Genomic DNA, 13,725 nt, shown 5'->3' on the forward strand with positions numbered 1-13,725 from the left:
CCGGGGCGTGAGGAGTTGAGGTAACAACCCAGCAACTTTTTCTTTTGAAGAATACAGAACCCCAGTACTGGGAAGCAAATGGGTTTGATTCCCTTTTTAATGCTTTGTTAAAATTTGCTTTTTTTTGTTGTTTTGTTTTTGTTTTTTTGGAGCCTTTTGTAAATATAATCATTAGTAATGTAGAAACGGTAGACGACCTTGTTCCAGACTGAGCACAGTATTGGGTCACTTGCAATTCATCCATCTATCCATCCCGTCTCTCTGCCCCTTGCCTACCTCATCGCACCTGCATCATCAGTTATACCTCTCTACTGTGTGGTTACACCCCCACTAGCAGATGCACCCGTGCATGTGTGTACACCCGTGCAGTCAGTCCGCAGTGCAGACCGGGCTTCTATTCTGACCCTGGGCACTGTCTGTCTGTGTCTCTCCGTGGCCGTTACATGTTCTCCCTGTCGCCACTTGTGTGTGTTCTTCCCCCCCTGGTCCTTTCCCTGTTTCGTCCCCACCTCCCACAGGTTAGTTGGCCACAGCGGGCTGCCTGCCCCCAGCATGCAAGTAGAGGGCTGTCTTAATGCGGGGAACATTAGCGGGCAATGCAGTTCCCTCCTACACCGGTGGGCACAAGCCTCAGACAGCACTTGATGTCTCGATGGGGAAACTGCCCCTTTCCCCCCGTTAGTTTAGTATCCTTCGCCCCCTCTCCGCTCTGTGTTAATAGTTGTTGCCCTGTGCCAGGTGTCTGAGGAGCAGTCTCCGGCTCTGCCCCTCTGTCTCCGGCTCTGTCCCGCTGTTTGTACGCGCGAGGCCACTCGACATGTGTTTGTGATTGCACACTCCTGCTCTGCCACCCTGTAGCTGTGTCCAAGCCAACAGCTGCCTGCTTGTGATCGTGCCTTTCTGTTTGCTAACTGCTGCTCACTCTTTCTCTCACTCTCTTTCTCTCTCTTTCTCTCTCGTTCTCTCTCTCTCTCTCTCTCTCTCTCTCTCTCTCTCTCTCTCTCTCTCTCTCTCTCTCTCTCTCTCTCTCTCTCTCTCTCTCTCTCTCTCTCTCTCTCGCTCTCGCTCTCGCTCTCGCTCTCTCTCTCGCTCTCTCTCTCTCTCTCTCTCTCTCCCCCCCCCCCCTCCAGACCTCTGCTCACACTTCACCTCCGTGCTTTCTCTTCCCCCTCTCCCAGACCCTTCTACACCTTCCCCTCCTGCGCTCTGTACTCTTCCCCCTCTCCTCACGCCCCCTTCACCCCCTGCGCTCTCTACTCTCCCCCTGCGCTCTCTACTCTCCCCCTCTCCCCTAGACCCCCACACATCCTTCTTTCCTCTGCTGTCTTCCCATTCTCCCAGACCCTTGTGTGCCCAATACCTCTGTGTTCCTCCCACCTCTACACGCCCTCCCCCACCTGCTTTCTTCCCCTCTCCTCCACACCCCTGCTTGCGCTTCACCTGTACTCTCTCCTCCAGCTCTCTCCCACACCCATGTACACCTTCACCTCTGTCCTCTCTCTCCCCCTTCTCCCACACATCCTTTCACCTCTGTGCTTTCTTCCTTCCCTTCTCTGCCCATTCCTTCCTTCCCCTCCTGTGCTCTCTATTCTCTCCCCCCCCCTCTCCCCAAGACCCCTACACACTCTTCCCCTCCTGTGCTTTCTCCTCTCCCCCCCCCTTCCCACAGACCCCACTATCCCCCCCCACCCCTCCTGTGCTATTGAATGCGTTCTCTCCAAGGCCATGAATTTGGAATCATGAAGTACAATTTTGAACCGTGTTGCCATGTAAACAATATCCCTCCCATTTGGCTCTTCGCGGAGAGCCGGCTATTCACCGTTGTCTGTCGTTAGTCGTTGTTATTTTCTGTGTAAACTCCAGTGTCCATGTTTTATCGGCGATGCTGTTCCCTTGATGCGAGGTTTGCTGTTAAACTCGAAGCAGCCTTGTATCCCAGTGGGTCCGGACCAGATTTGCTTGTGTTGCAGCGCGATACTGTGCGACGAAGGAAAAAGGTGCCAGAACGAAATATAAAGGCACGAGGAAAACAAAAGTGGAAAAGCCCTGGAGTTACTTTATCAAAAAATGAGTTTCTTTTTTTTTTTTGCTATCCCACAAAAAAAAAATTGTTTTATAGTTAACACATGCGTGGTGACTTGTAGAGCTGGTACCTGGACACATTTCTCACTAAGCAAACAGCTCTCCATAAATTATGTTTAAAATGTACAAAAAAAAAGCTACCTGACAAAACACAATGTAAAATTTTGTCTGAATGCTATGAATTTTAAATTAAAAAAAGTGAATTTTAACAAATTCTCTCTCTCTCTCTCTCTTGCTCTCTCTCTTTCTCCTTTTCTCTTTTTCTCTCTCTCTCTTTTTCTCTCTCTTTCTCTCTCCTTTTCTCTTTTTCTCTCTCTCTCTCTTTTTCTCTCTCTTTCTCTCTCTCTCTTTCTCTCTCTCTCTCTCTCTCTCTCTCGCTCTTGCTTTCTCTCCTTTTCTCTTTCTCTCTCTCTCTCTCTTTTTCTCTCTCTTTTTCTCTCTCTCTTTCTCTCTCTCTCTCTTGCTCTCTCTCTCTCTTGCTCTCTCTCTCTTTCTCTCTCCTTTTCTCTTTTTCTCTCTCTCTCTCTCTCTCTTTTTCTCTCTCTCTCTCTCTTTCTCTCTCTCTCGCTCTTTCTCTCTCCTTTTCTCTTTTTTTCTCTCTCTCTCTCTCTCTCTCTCTCTTTCTCTCTTTTTCTCTCTCTCTTTCTCTCTCTCTTTCTCTCTCTCTCTCGCTCTCGCTCTCTCTCTTTCTTTCTCTCGCTCTCAGCTCTCTCTCTCTTTCTCTCTCTTGCTCTCTTTCTCGTTCTTCCCATCACCCACGCTGATTGAATCGAGTTTGGAAAGATACAGGGGCAGCGTGGAAACAGGGCCCTTCGGCCCACTGAGTCCGTGCCGACCAAAGATACTAGAGGAACATTGACCACTCGACCGTAAAAACCGTAGTACGTCACGGCGGTCATTTTAGTCGGCAGAAACTTGCAGAAACATTTAAAGAAACACAACAAAAATCTGTGAATTGATAGATGAGATATATTCTGCATTTTAATGGTATCATCACACATACTGTTCCCCCAAAACACTGATTACACTGCGAGAGGCATAACGAACAGCGGGTTTTGCCTACTAAAATGGCTCCTTTGCGTACTACACTTCAGTATAGGCGATTTCAACGGAGTGGTCCATCTTGTTCCTCTGGTATCTTTGGTGCTGACCATCGACCGCCCGTTCACTAGTTCTGTGTTATCCCACTTTCTCATCCACTGCCTACACACTCAAGGCACCTACAAACCTACAAGCCTGCATGTCTTTGGGATGTGGGAAAAAACCCTAGACAGTCACATGAAGAACGTGCAAACTCCACACACTCGGACTGCACCCACGGTCAGGATTGAATGTTGGTCTCGGCGCTGTGAGGCAGCAGCTCTACCCACTGTGCTGCCCACAATGATGCAGACACCTGCCCAGTGAATGTCTAGTTTAGTGATACAGCACGGAAACAGGCCCTTCGGCCCACCGGGTCCGCGCCGACCAGCGATCCCCGCACATTAAGACCATCCTACACTCACTAGGGACAATTTTTACATTTACCAAGCGAATTAACCTACAAGCCTGTACGTCTTTGGAGTGTGGGTGGAAACCGACGATCTCGGCGAAAACCCACGCAGGTCACGGGGAGAACGTACAGACAGCACCTGTAGTCAGGATCGAACCTGGGACTCTGGCGCTGTGAGGCACCAACTCTACCGCCACGACATGCTGAGGTAATTCTGCTGTCTCTTGGGGAAAGCCTGCGTTGCCTTCCTGGGCATGCAATGGTAGAGGAGGTATTATCTCAGTTTAGTTTATTGTAGTGTGCACCGAGTTACAGTGAGAAGCTTTCTTCCCTGAAGCGCACTGATCGTCCTTGTGGCAGTCCGAACACTCTTGTAACTTCACGCCAGATTTTTAGTCTAGTTTATTATTGTCATGTGTACCGAGGTACTATGAAAAGCTTTTTTGTTGCCTCCTATCCAGTCATTGTAAAGACTATACAGGTGCTCCATCGTAAATCAAAAATATCGTAAGTCGAAAATGCATTTAATACACCTAACCTACCGAACATCACAGCCACCTAACCTGCCCAACATCATAGCCGAGCCTAACCTACCCAACATCATAGAAACATAGAAAATAGACAATAGACAATAGGTGCAGGAGTAGGCCATTCGGCCCTTCGAGCCTGCACCGCCATTCAATATGATCGTGCTGATCATCCAGCTCAGTATCCCGTACCTGCCTTCTCTCCATACCCCCTGATCCCTTTAGCCATAAGGGCCACATCTAACTCCCTCTTAAATATAGCCAATGAACTGGCCTCAACTACCTTCTGCGGCAGAGAATTCCACAGACTCACCACTCTGTGTGAAGAAATGTTTTCTCATCTCGGTCCTAAAAGACTTCCCCCTTATCCTTAAGCTGTGACCCCTGGTTCTGGACTTCCCCAACATCGGGAACAATCTTCCCGCATCTAGCCTCTCCAACCCCTTAAGAATTTTATATGTTTCAATAAGATCCCCCCCTCAGTCTTCTAAATTCCAGCGAGTATAAGCACAGTCTATCCAGTCTTTCTTCATATGAAAGTCCTGCCATTGCCACCTAACCTACTGAACATCATAGCCACCTAGCCTACCCAACATTATAGCCGAGCCTAGCCTACCCAACATCATCCACCTCACCTACCCAACATCATACCCACCTAACCTACCGAACATCATAGCTGAGCCTAGCCTAACTTAAACGTGCTCAGAACACTTACATTGTGCTAGTATACTGTAGAGTATCGGTGGTTTACACTCATGATCGTGTGGCTGACTGACTTTCTACTGATTGGGTATCACCTTTGCACCATCGTAAAGTCAATATATCGTAAGTCGAGGAGCATCGGTACATAATTCCAATCAAGCTGTCCACAGTGTACAGACAACAGGATGAAGGGAATAAAGTTTAGCTCAAGGTAAAGTCCGATTAAAGATAGTCTGAGTAGGAAAATAACTGCAGGTACAAATCAAAGGTATCACAAAATGCTGGAGTAACTCAACAGGTCAGGCCGCATCTGGGAGAGAAGGAATGGGTGACGTTTCGGGTCGAGACCCTTCTTCAGACTGACTTCAGGGTCTCGACCCAAAACGTCACCCATTCCTTCTCTCCAAGATGCTGCCTGACCTGTTGAGTTACTCCAGCATTTTGTGATACCAAAGATAGTCTGATGGTCTCCAATGAGGTAGATGGGAGGTCAGGACCTCTCTAGTTGTTGAGAAGTTGCCTGATAACAGCTGGGAAGAAATTGTCACTGAGTCAGGAGTCTGTGAGTCTGTCTTCAATGAGGTAGATAGACAATAGGTGCAGGAGGAGGCCATTCGGCCCTTTGAGCCAGCACCGCCATTCAATGTGATCATGGTTGATAATTCTCAATCAGTACCCCGTTCCTGCCTTCTCCCCATACCCCCTGACTCCGCTATCCTTAAGAGCTCTATCCAGCTCTCTCTTGAATGCATTCAGAGAATTTGCCTCCACTGCCTTCTGAGGCAGAGAACTCCACAGATTCACAACTCTCTGACTGGAAAAGTTTTTCCTCATCTCCGTTCTAAATGGCCTACCCCTTATTCTTAAACTGTGTGGCCCCTTGTTCTGGACTCCCCCAACATTGGGAACATGTTTTCTGCCTCTAACGTGTCCAACCCCTTAATAATCTTATACGTTTCGATAAGATCCCCTCTCATCCTTCTAAATTCCAGTGTAGATGGAAGATCAAGACCACTGACACGTGACACTAACTAAACATCACAGTCCATCATCGGCTCGTTACGTCCTTCCATTGTCATGGTGCGTGAGTGAGGTTGGACTTGCCATGAGATGCCTACCCTCTGTCTCCTCCCCTGTTCCCTCTTCTACCTTCTGGGACGAAAAATGTTCCCCATGTTGGGCGAGTCCAGAATCAGGGGCCACACAGTCTAAGAATAAAGGGGAGGCCATTTAAAACTGAGATGAGAAAAAACCTTTTCACCCAGAGAGTTGTGAATCTGTGGAATTCTCTGCCACAGAGGGCAGTGGAGGCCAATTTCACTGGATGGATTTAAAAGAGAGTTAGATAGAGCTCTAAGGGCTGGCGGAATCAAGGGATATGGGGAGAAGGCAGGAACGGGGTACTGATTGTGGATGATCACAATGAATGGCGGTGCTGGCTCGAAGGGCCAAATGGCCTCCTCCTGCACCTGTTTTCTATGTTTCTATACAGGAGCTTGAAAACCAGGATGTCCAGAGTTAGCAGAAACAGACTGGGTCCACGCCAACCAGCGATCCCCGTAAACTAACACTAACCTACACACTAGGGACAATTTACAATTTTCACTGAAGCCAATTAATGTGCAAACCTGTACCTTCACACTGGTTCTTCACTATCCCCACTTATTATTATTATTATCCCCACTAGTTCTACATTATCCTGCACACTAAGTGCAATTTACAGAAGCCAATTGAAATACAAATCCGTAGGTCTTTAGAGTGTGGGAGGAATCCGGAGCAAATGCACGCAGGTCACGGGGAGAGCGTACAAACTCCGTGCAGACAGCACCCCGGAGAGCTCTTCAGCGGGTAGTCCATAGAGCTCAGAGGATCATCGGAACACAGCTACCAGTCTCGGAGGGCATCTACAACACGTGATGCCTCAGAAAAGCCACCAGCATCCACAAAGACTCCTCACACCCCTGCAACAGTCTGTTCGAACTCCTTCCATCGGGCAGACGATACAAGGCCTTCTACGCCCGCACCTCCAGACTCAGGAACAGCTCCATCCCCAGGGCCATAGCTGCCATGAACCGGTCCTGCTGAGCCGGATGGTCACATCGCACAGTGAACCGGCACAGACCTACTTGCACTTTATTCTGTTTTTAAACGTTCTAATTTTGTTTCACTGGGTTGTCTAAATTTATACTGACTACCTAATTAATTTATTGCATCGTATGGGAGGCGCATTCCCAATCTTGTTGTACCCCTGTACAATGGCAATAAAGATGTATTGTATTGATCAGGGGTCTCTGGCGCTGTTAGTAAGGGTTGCCAACTTCCTCACTCCCAAATACGGGACAAGGTGACGTCACCCTTTGTCCCGTATTTGGGAGTGAGGAAGTTGGCAACCACGACTAACACAGGTCAAGGGCGGTCCCGTACGGGACAAACTAATTTAACCCCAAATTCCGGGATGTCCCGGCTAATAAGGGACAGTTGGCAACCCTTAACCGCTGCTGCAGATGTGCAGCCACCCGCAACCACTGGATGGCCTCGGAGGCTGCTGTTTGGTGGAGTGAAGGAGCCAGCAGAGGGTGGTGTGGTCACAATATTTGCGCCTGATTCTAATTCCCCAGAATAAATAAAATAATTGACTTTGGCCAGACATCTGGATCAAAGAGCGGGCTGGTGTGTCAAAGCCAGCAACTGCTGGGGTAGACCTCCAACGAGACCGCACTCAGGGACTGTTTGAACCTGGGCCAGACGAGGGGAGAGGGGAGGCAGTAGTTTTAGTTTAGTTCAGAGATACAGGCCCTTCAGCCCACCGAGTCCGCGCCGCCCAGCGATCCCCGCACACTAACACTATCCTACACACACTGGGGACAATTTACATTTATACCCAGCCAATTAACCTACAAACCCTAATGTATATGGAGTGTAGGAGGAAACCCACGCAGGTCACGGGGAGAACGTACAAACTCCGTACAGACGGCGCCCGTAGTCGGGATCGAACCCGGGACTCCGGCGCTGTGAGGCAGCAACTCTACCGCTGCGCCACCGTGCCGCCCCCGAGGAGAGTGCCACAGTTCTCTGAGGGAGTTTGGAGAGATTACACACTCCCTCTCTCCCCTCCCTCTCTCCCCTCCCTCTCCCCTCCTTCCCTCCCGACCTCTTCCTATCTCCTTCCTCCCTCCCTCCCTCGCTCCCTCATGCTCTTTTCCTATCTACCTCCCTTCATCCCCCTCTCCCTCCCTTTCTCCCTCACATGTGAGAGTGGATTGAGGGGGGGGGGGAGAGGGAAATAGGTATGGGGAGATGGGGGGAGGGGCAGAGGGAGATAGGGGTTGGGAGGGGGGAGAGGGAGGTTGGGGTGGGGAAGGGGGGAGAGAGGGAGTTAGGGTGGGGTGGGGGGGAGTGGGAGATAGGGGTGGGGAAGGGAAGGGGGAGATGGGGTGGGGAGGGGGGAGAGGGAGATGGGGGAGAGAGGGAGGTTGGGGTGGGGAGAGGGAGGTTGGGGGGGAGATAGGGGTGGGGAGGGGGGAGGGTGATAGGGGTGGGGAGAGAAAACAGGTCTGGGGAGGGGGGAGAGGGAGATGGGGTGGATAGAGGGGAAGGGGGGGATAGGGAGGGGGAGAGAGGAGGAGAGGGAGATGTTGGGGAGAGAGGGGGAGAGGGAGGTTGGGGTGGGGAGGGGAGGGGGGGAGAGGTAGGGAGGGGGTGGGGAGGGGGGAGAGAGGAAGGTTGGGGTGGGGAGGGGGGAGAGGGAGGGAGGGGAAGGGGAGAGGTAGGGAGGGGGGAGAGGGAGATGGGGTGGGGAGGGGGAGAGAGGTAGAAAGGGGATGAGAGGGGCAGAATGGGACGGGAACAGAGAGAGGAGGGGAGACAACACGATCTTTGTTGTTGGGGTGGTGTTGGTGTTTAGGGGTTGGTTTTCAGTGGAGCTGCAACTTCTCACGTTGTGTCGGTCACAACTTGTCCAAGATAACGAGGGTTCGTATCTGAATAGCTATCGATGTCAAACATCCTCTGGACTGACCCGAGGAGCAGGAAGTGGCCGGCCATGAGTCTCGGTGCCAACCCCAAGCAGCGCACTGATGACCCCATTGAATGTCCTCTTGTTTCATGACAAGTCACATCTGCTGCTCAGTTCCGCTCTCCCCGATCACCAACTCCAGCCTCGGACCCCTTGTGACTTCAGCGTGTCATTAACTCTGCTTGGGCGAGCAATAAAAACTCATGCAAACCTGAAGTGTCGAGTTTCCCCGACCCAGTGGGAGGCCCTTCAGCCCATCCCAGGGCTGTTCTATCACATCCCAATCCGATCTCTTTGGTGGCGGTAGAGTTGCCGCCTCACAGCGCCAGAGACCCGGGTTCGATCCTGACTACGGGTGCTGTCTGTACGGAGTTTGCACGTTCTCCCCGTGACCTGCGTGGGTTTTCTCCTGGTGCTCTGGTTTCCTCACACGTTCCTGAGAAGTGCAGGTTTGTAGGAGCGTTAAAAGGAGGTTTGGGGAGGGGGTGCAGAGGAGGTTTACCTGAATGATGCCTGCATTAAAGGGCATTCGTTACAGCAAGTGGTTGGCAGACTTAGACAATAGACAATAGACAATAGGTGCAGGAGGAGGCCATTCGGCCCTTCGAGCCATTCAATGTGATCATGGCTGATCATCCACAATCAGTAACCCGTGCCTGCCTTCTCCCCATATCCCTTGATTCCACTAGCCCCTAGAGCTCTATCTAACTCTCTCTTAAATTCATCCAGTGAATTGGCCTCCACTGCCCTCTGTGGCAGAGAATTCCACAAATTCACAACTCTCTGGGTGAAAATGTTTTTTCTCGCCTCAGTTTTAAATGGCCTCCCCTTTATTCTAAGACAGTGGCTGGGCCCGGGTGTAGGGGCCGTGCCCGGGTGTAGGGGCAGGGCCCGGGTGTAGGGGGCGTGCCCGGGTGTAGGGGCGGGGCCCGGGAGAAGGGGCTGGGCCCGGGTGTAGGGGCGGGGCCCGGGTGTAGGGGCGGGGCCCGGGTGTAGGGGCGGGGCCCGGGTGTAGGGGCGGGTCCCGGGTGTAGGGGCGGGGCCCGGGTGTAGTGGCGGGGCCCGGGTGAAGGGGCTGGGCCCGGGTGAAGGGGCCGTGCCCGGGTGTAGGGGCCGGGCCCGGGTGTAGGGGCAGGGCCCGGGTGAAGGGGCCGTGCCCGGGTGTAGGAGCAGGGCCCGGGTGTAGGGGCAGGGCCCGGATGAAGGGGCAGGGCCCGGGTGTAGGGGCGGGCCCCGGGTGAAGGGGCCGGGCCCGGGTGTAGGGGCGGGGCCCGGGTGAAGGGGCTGGGCCCGGGTGTAGGGGCGGGGCCCGGGTGAAGGGGCTGGGCCCGGGTGTAGGAGCAGGGCCCGGGTGTAGGGGCGGGGCCCGGGTGTAGGGGCGGGGCCCGGGTGTAGGGGCGGGGCCCGGGTGTAGGGGCGGGGCCGGGGTGTAGGGGCGGGGGCCCGGGTGTAGGGGCGGGGCCCGGGTGTAGGGGCGGGGCCCGGGTGTAGGGGCGGGTCCCGGGTGAAGGGGCTGGGCCCGGGTGAAGGGGCCGTGCCCGGGGTGTAGGGGCCGGGCCCGGGTGTAGGGGCCGTGCCCGGGTGTAGGGGCCGGGCCCGGGTGTAGGGGCAGGGCCCGGGTGAAGGGGCCGTGCCCGGGTGTAGGAGCAGGGCCCGGGTGTAGGGGCTGGGCCCGGGTGTAGGAGCAGGGCCCGGGTGTAGGGGCTGGGCCCGGGTGTAGGAGCAGGGCCCGGGTGTAGGGGCAGGGCCCGGGTGTAGGGGCGGGGCCCGGGTGAAGGGGCTGGGCCCGGGTGTAGGAGCAGGGCCCGGGTGTAGGGGCAGGGCCCGGGTGTAGGGGCGGGGCCCGGGTGTAGGGGCAGGGCCCGGGTGTAGGGGCAGGGCCGGGGTGTAGGAGCAGGGCCCGGGTGTAGGAGCGGGGCCCGGGTGTAGGGGTGGGGCCCGGGTGTAGGGGCTGGGCCCGGGTGTAGGGGCGGGGCCCGGGTGTAGGAGCGGGGCCCGGGTGTAGGGGCGGGGCCCGGGTGTAGGGGCGGGGGCCCGGGTGTAGGGGCTGGGCCCGGGTGTAGGGGCAGGGCCCGGGTGAAGGGGCGGGGCCCGGGTGTAGGGGCTGGGCCCGGGTGTAGGGGCGGGGCCCGGGTGTAGGGGCGGGGCCCGGGTGTAGGGGCGGGGCCCGGGTGAAGGGGCGGGGCCCCGGTGTAGGGGCGGGGCCCGGGTGTAGGGGCAGGGCCCGGGTGTAGGGGCAGGGCCCGGGTGTAGGGGCAGGGCCCGGGTGTAGGGGCAGGGCCCGGGTGTAGGGGCAGGGCCCGGGTGTAGGGGCGGGGCCCGGATGAAGGGGCCCGGGTGTAGGGGCGGGGCCCGGGTGTAGGGGCGGGGCCCGGGTGTAGGGGTGGGGCCCGGATGTAGGGGCGGGGCCCGGGTGTAGGGGCGGGGCCCGGGTGTAGGGGCGGGGCCCGGGTGTAGGGGCGGGGCCCGGGTGTAGGGGCGGGGCCCGGGTGTAGGGGCGGGGCCCGGGTGAAGGGGCTGGGCCCGGGTGTAGGAGCAGGGCCTGGGTGTAGGGGCGGGGCCCGGGTGTAGGGGCGGGGCCCGGGTGAAGGGGCTGGGCCCGGGTGTAGGGGCGGGGCCCGGGTGTAGGAGCGGGGCCCCGGTGTAGGGGCGGGGCCCGGGTGTAGGGGCAGGGCCCGGGTGTAGGGGCAGGGCCCGGGTGTAGGGGCAGGGCCCGGGTGTAGGGGCAGGGCCCGGGTGTAGGGGCAGGGCCCGGGTGTAGGGGCAGGGCCCGGGTGTAGGGGCAGGGCCCGGGTGTAGGGGCAGGGCCCGGGTGTAGGGGCAGGGCCCGGGTGAAGGGGCCCGGGTGTAGGGGCGGGGCCCGGGTGTAGGGGCGGGGCCCGGGTGTAGGGGCAGGGCCCGGGTGTAGGGGCGGGGCCCGGGTGTAGGAGCGGGGCCCCGGTGTAGGGGCAGGGCCCGGGTGTAGGGGCAGGGCCCGGGTGTAGGGGCAGGGCCCGGGTGTAGGGGCAGGGCCCGGGTGTAGGGGCAGGGCCCGGGTGAAGGGGCTGGGCCCGGGTGTAGGGGCCGGGTGTAGGGGCTGGGCCCAGGTGTAGGGGCAGGGCCCAGGTGTAGGGGCAGGGCCCGGGTGTAGGGGCAGGGCCCGGGTGTAGGGGCAGGGCCCGGGTGTAGGGGCAGGGCCCGGGTGTAGGGGCAGGGCCCGGGTGTAGGGGCAGGGCCCGGGTGAAGGGGCCCGGGTGTAGGGGCGGGGCCCGAGTGTAGGGGCGGGGCCCGGGTGTAGGGGCGGGGCCCGGGGTGTAGTGGCGGGGCCCGGGTGTAGGGGCGGGGCACGGGTGTAGGGGCGGGGCCCGGGTGTAGGGGCGGGGCCCGGGTGTAGGGGCGGGGCCCGTGTGAAGGGGCTGGGCCCGGGTGTAGGAGCAGGGCCCGGGTGTAGGGGCGGGGCCCGGGTGAAGGGGCTGGGCCCGGGTGTAGGGGCGGGGCCCGGGTGTAGGGGCGGGGCCCGGGTGTAGGGGCGGGGCCCGGGTGTAGGGGCCGGGGCCCGGGTGTAGGGGCGGGGCCCGGGTGTAGGGGCGGGGCCCGGGTGTAGGGGCCTGGTGTAGGGGCTGGGCCCGGGTGTAGGGGCTGGGCCCGGGTGTAGGGGCTGGGCCCGGGTGTAGGGGTTGGGCCCGGGGTGTAGGGGCTGGGCCCGGGTGTAGGGGCTGGGGCCCGGGTGTAGGGGCTGGGCCCGGGTGGCATTAGAGAGGGTCTACACACCGCCCACGGGCACCCGGGGGGGGGGGGGGGGGGGCGTTGTGGGACCGCTGGGCACCGCGGAGGGTGGGAATGCCCGGGTGGGCCCGGGTGTAGGGGCAGGGCCCGGGTGTAGGGGCGGGCCCCGGGTGAAGGGGCCGGGCCCGGGTGTAGGGGCGGGGCCCGGGTGTAGGGGCGGGGCCCGGGTGTAGGAGCAGGGCCTGGGTGTAGGGGCGGGGCCCGGGTGTAGGGGCGGGGCCCGGGTGAAGGGGCTGGGCCCGGGGTGTAGGGGCGGGGCCCGGGTGTAGGAGCAGGGCCCTGGTGTAGCGGCAGGGCCCGGGTGTAGGGGCAGGGCCCGGGTGTAGGGGCAGGGCCCGGGTGTAGGGGCAGGGGCCCGGGTGTAGGGGCAGGGCCCGGGTGTAGGGGCAGGGCCCGGGTGAAGGGGCCCGGGGTGTAGGGGCGGGGCCCGGGTGTAGGGGCGGGGCCCGGGTGTAGGGGCGGGGCCCGGGTGTAGGGGCGGGGCCCGGGTGAAGGGGCAGGGCCCGGGTGTAGGGGCAGGGCCCGGGTGTAGGGGCAGGGCCCGGGTGTAGGGGCAGGGCCCGGGTGTAGGGGCAGGGCCCGGGTGAAGGGGCTGGGCCCGGGTGTAGGGGCGGGGCCCGGGTGTAGGGGCGGGGCCCGGGTGTAGGGGCGGGGCCCGGGTGTAGGGGCTGGGCCCGGGTGTAGGGGCTGGGCCCGGGTGTAGGGGCTGGGCCCGGGTGTAGGGGCTGGGCCCGGGTGTAGGGGCTGGGCCCGGGTGTAGGGGCTGGGCCCGGGTGGCATTAGAGAGGGTCTACACACCGCCCACGGGCACCCGGGGGGGGGGGGGGGGGGGGGCGTTGTGGGACCGCTGGGCACCGCGGAGGGTGGGAATGCCCGGGTGGGCCCGGGTGTAGGGGCAGGGCCCGGGTGTAGGGGCGGGCCCCGGGTGAAGGGGCCGGGCCCGGGTGTAGGGGCGGGGCCCGGGTGTAGGGGCGGGGCCCGGGTGTAGGAGCAGGGCCTGGGTGTAGGGGCGGGGCCCGGGTGTAGGGGCGGGGCCCGGGTGAAGGGGCTGGGCCCGGGTGTAGGGGCGGGGCCCGGGTGTAGGAGCAGGGCCCTGGTGTAGCGGCAGGGCCCGGGTGTAGGGGCAGGGCCCGGGTGTAGGG

At 59.4% G+C, this 13,725-nt stretch overlaps 1 protein-coding gene across 2 annotated transcripts in view; it reads left to right on the top strand.

Moving 5' to 3' along the window:
• Positions 1-13,725, top strand: part of LOC144611883 (B9 domain-containing protein 2-like) — a 250,328-nt gene that overhangs the window by 152,042 nt on the left and 84,561 nt on the right. The window lies entirely within an intron of this gene.

This window comes from Rhinoraja longicauda, chromosome 41 (genome assembly GCF_053455715.1).
Source record: "Rhinoraja longicauda isolate Sanriku21f chromosome 41, sRhiLon1.1, whole genome shotgun sequence".
Lineage (NCBI taxonomy): Eukaryota > Metazoa > Chordata > Chondrichthyes > Rajiformes > Arhynchobatidae > Rhinoraja > Rhinoraja longicauda.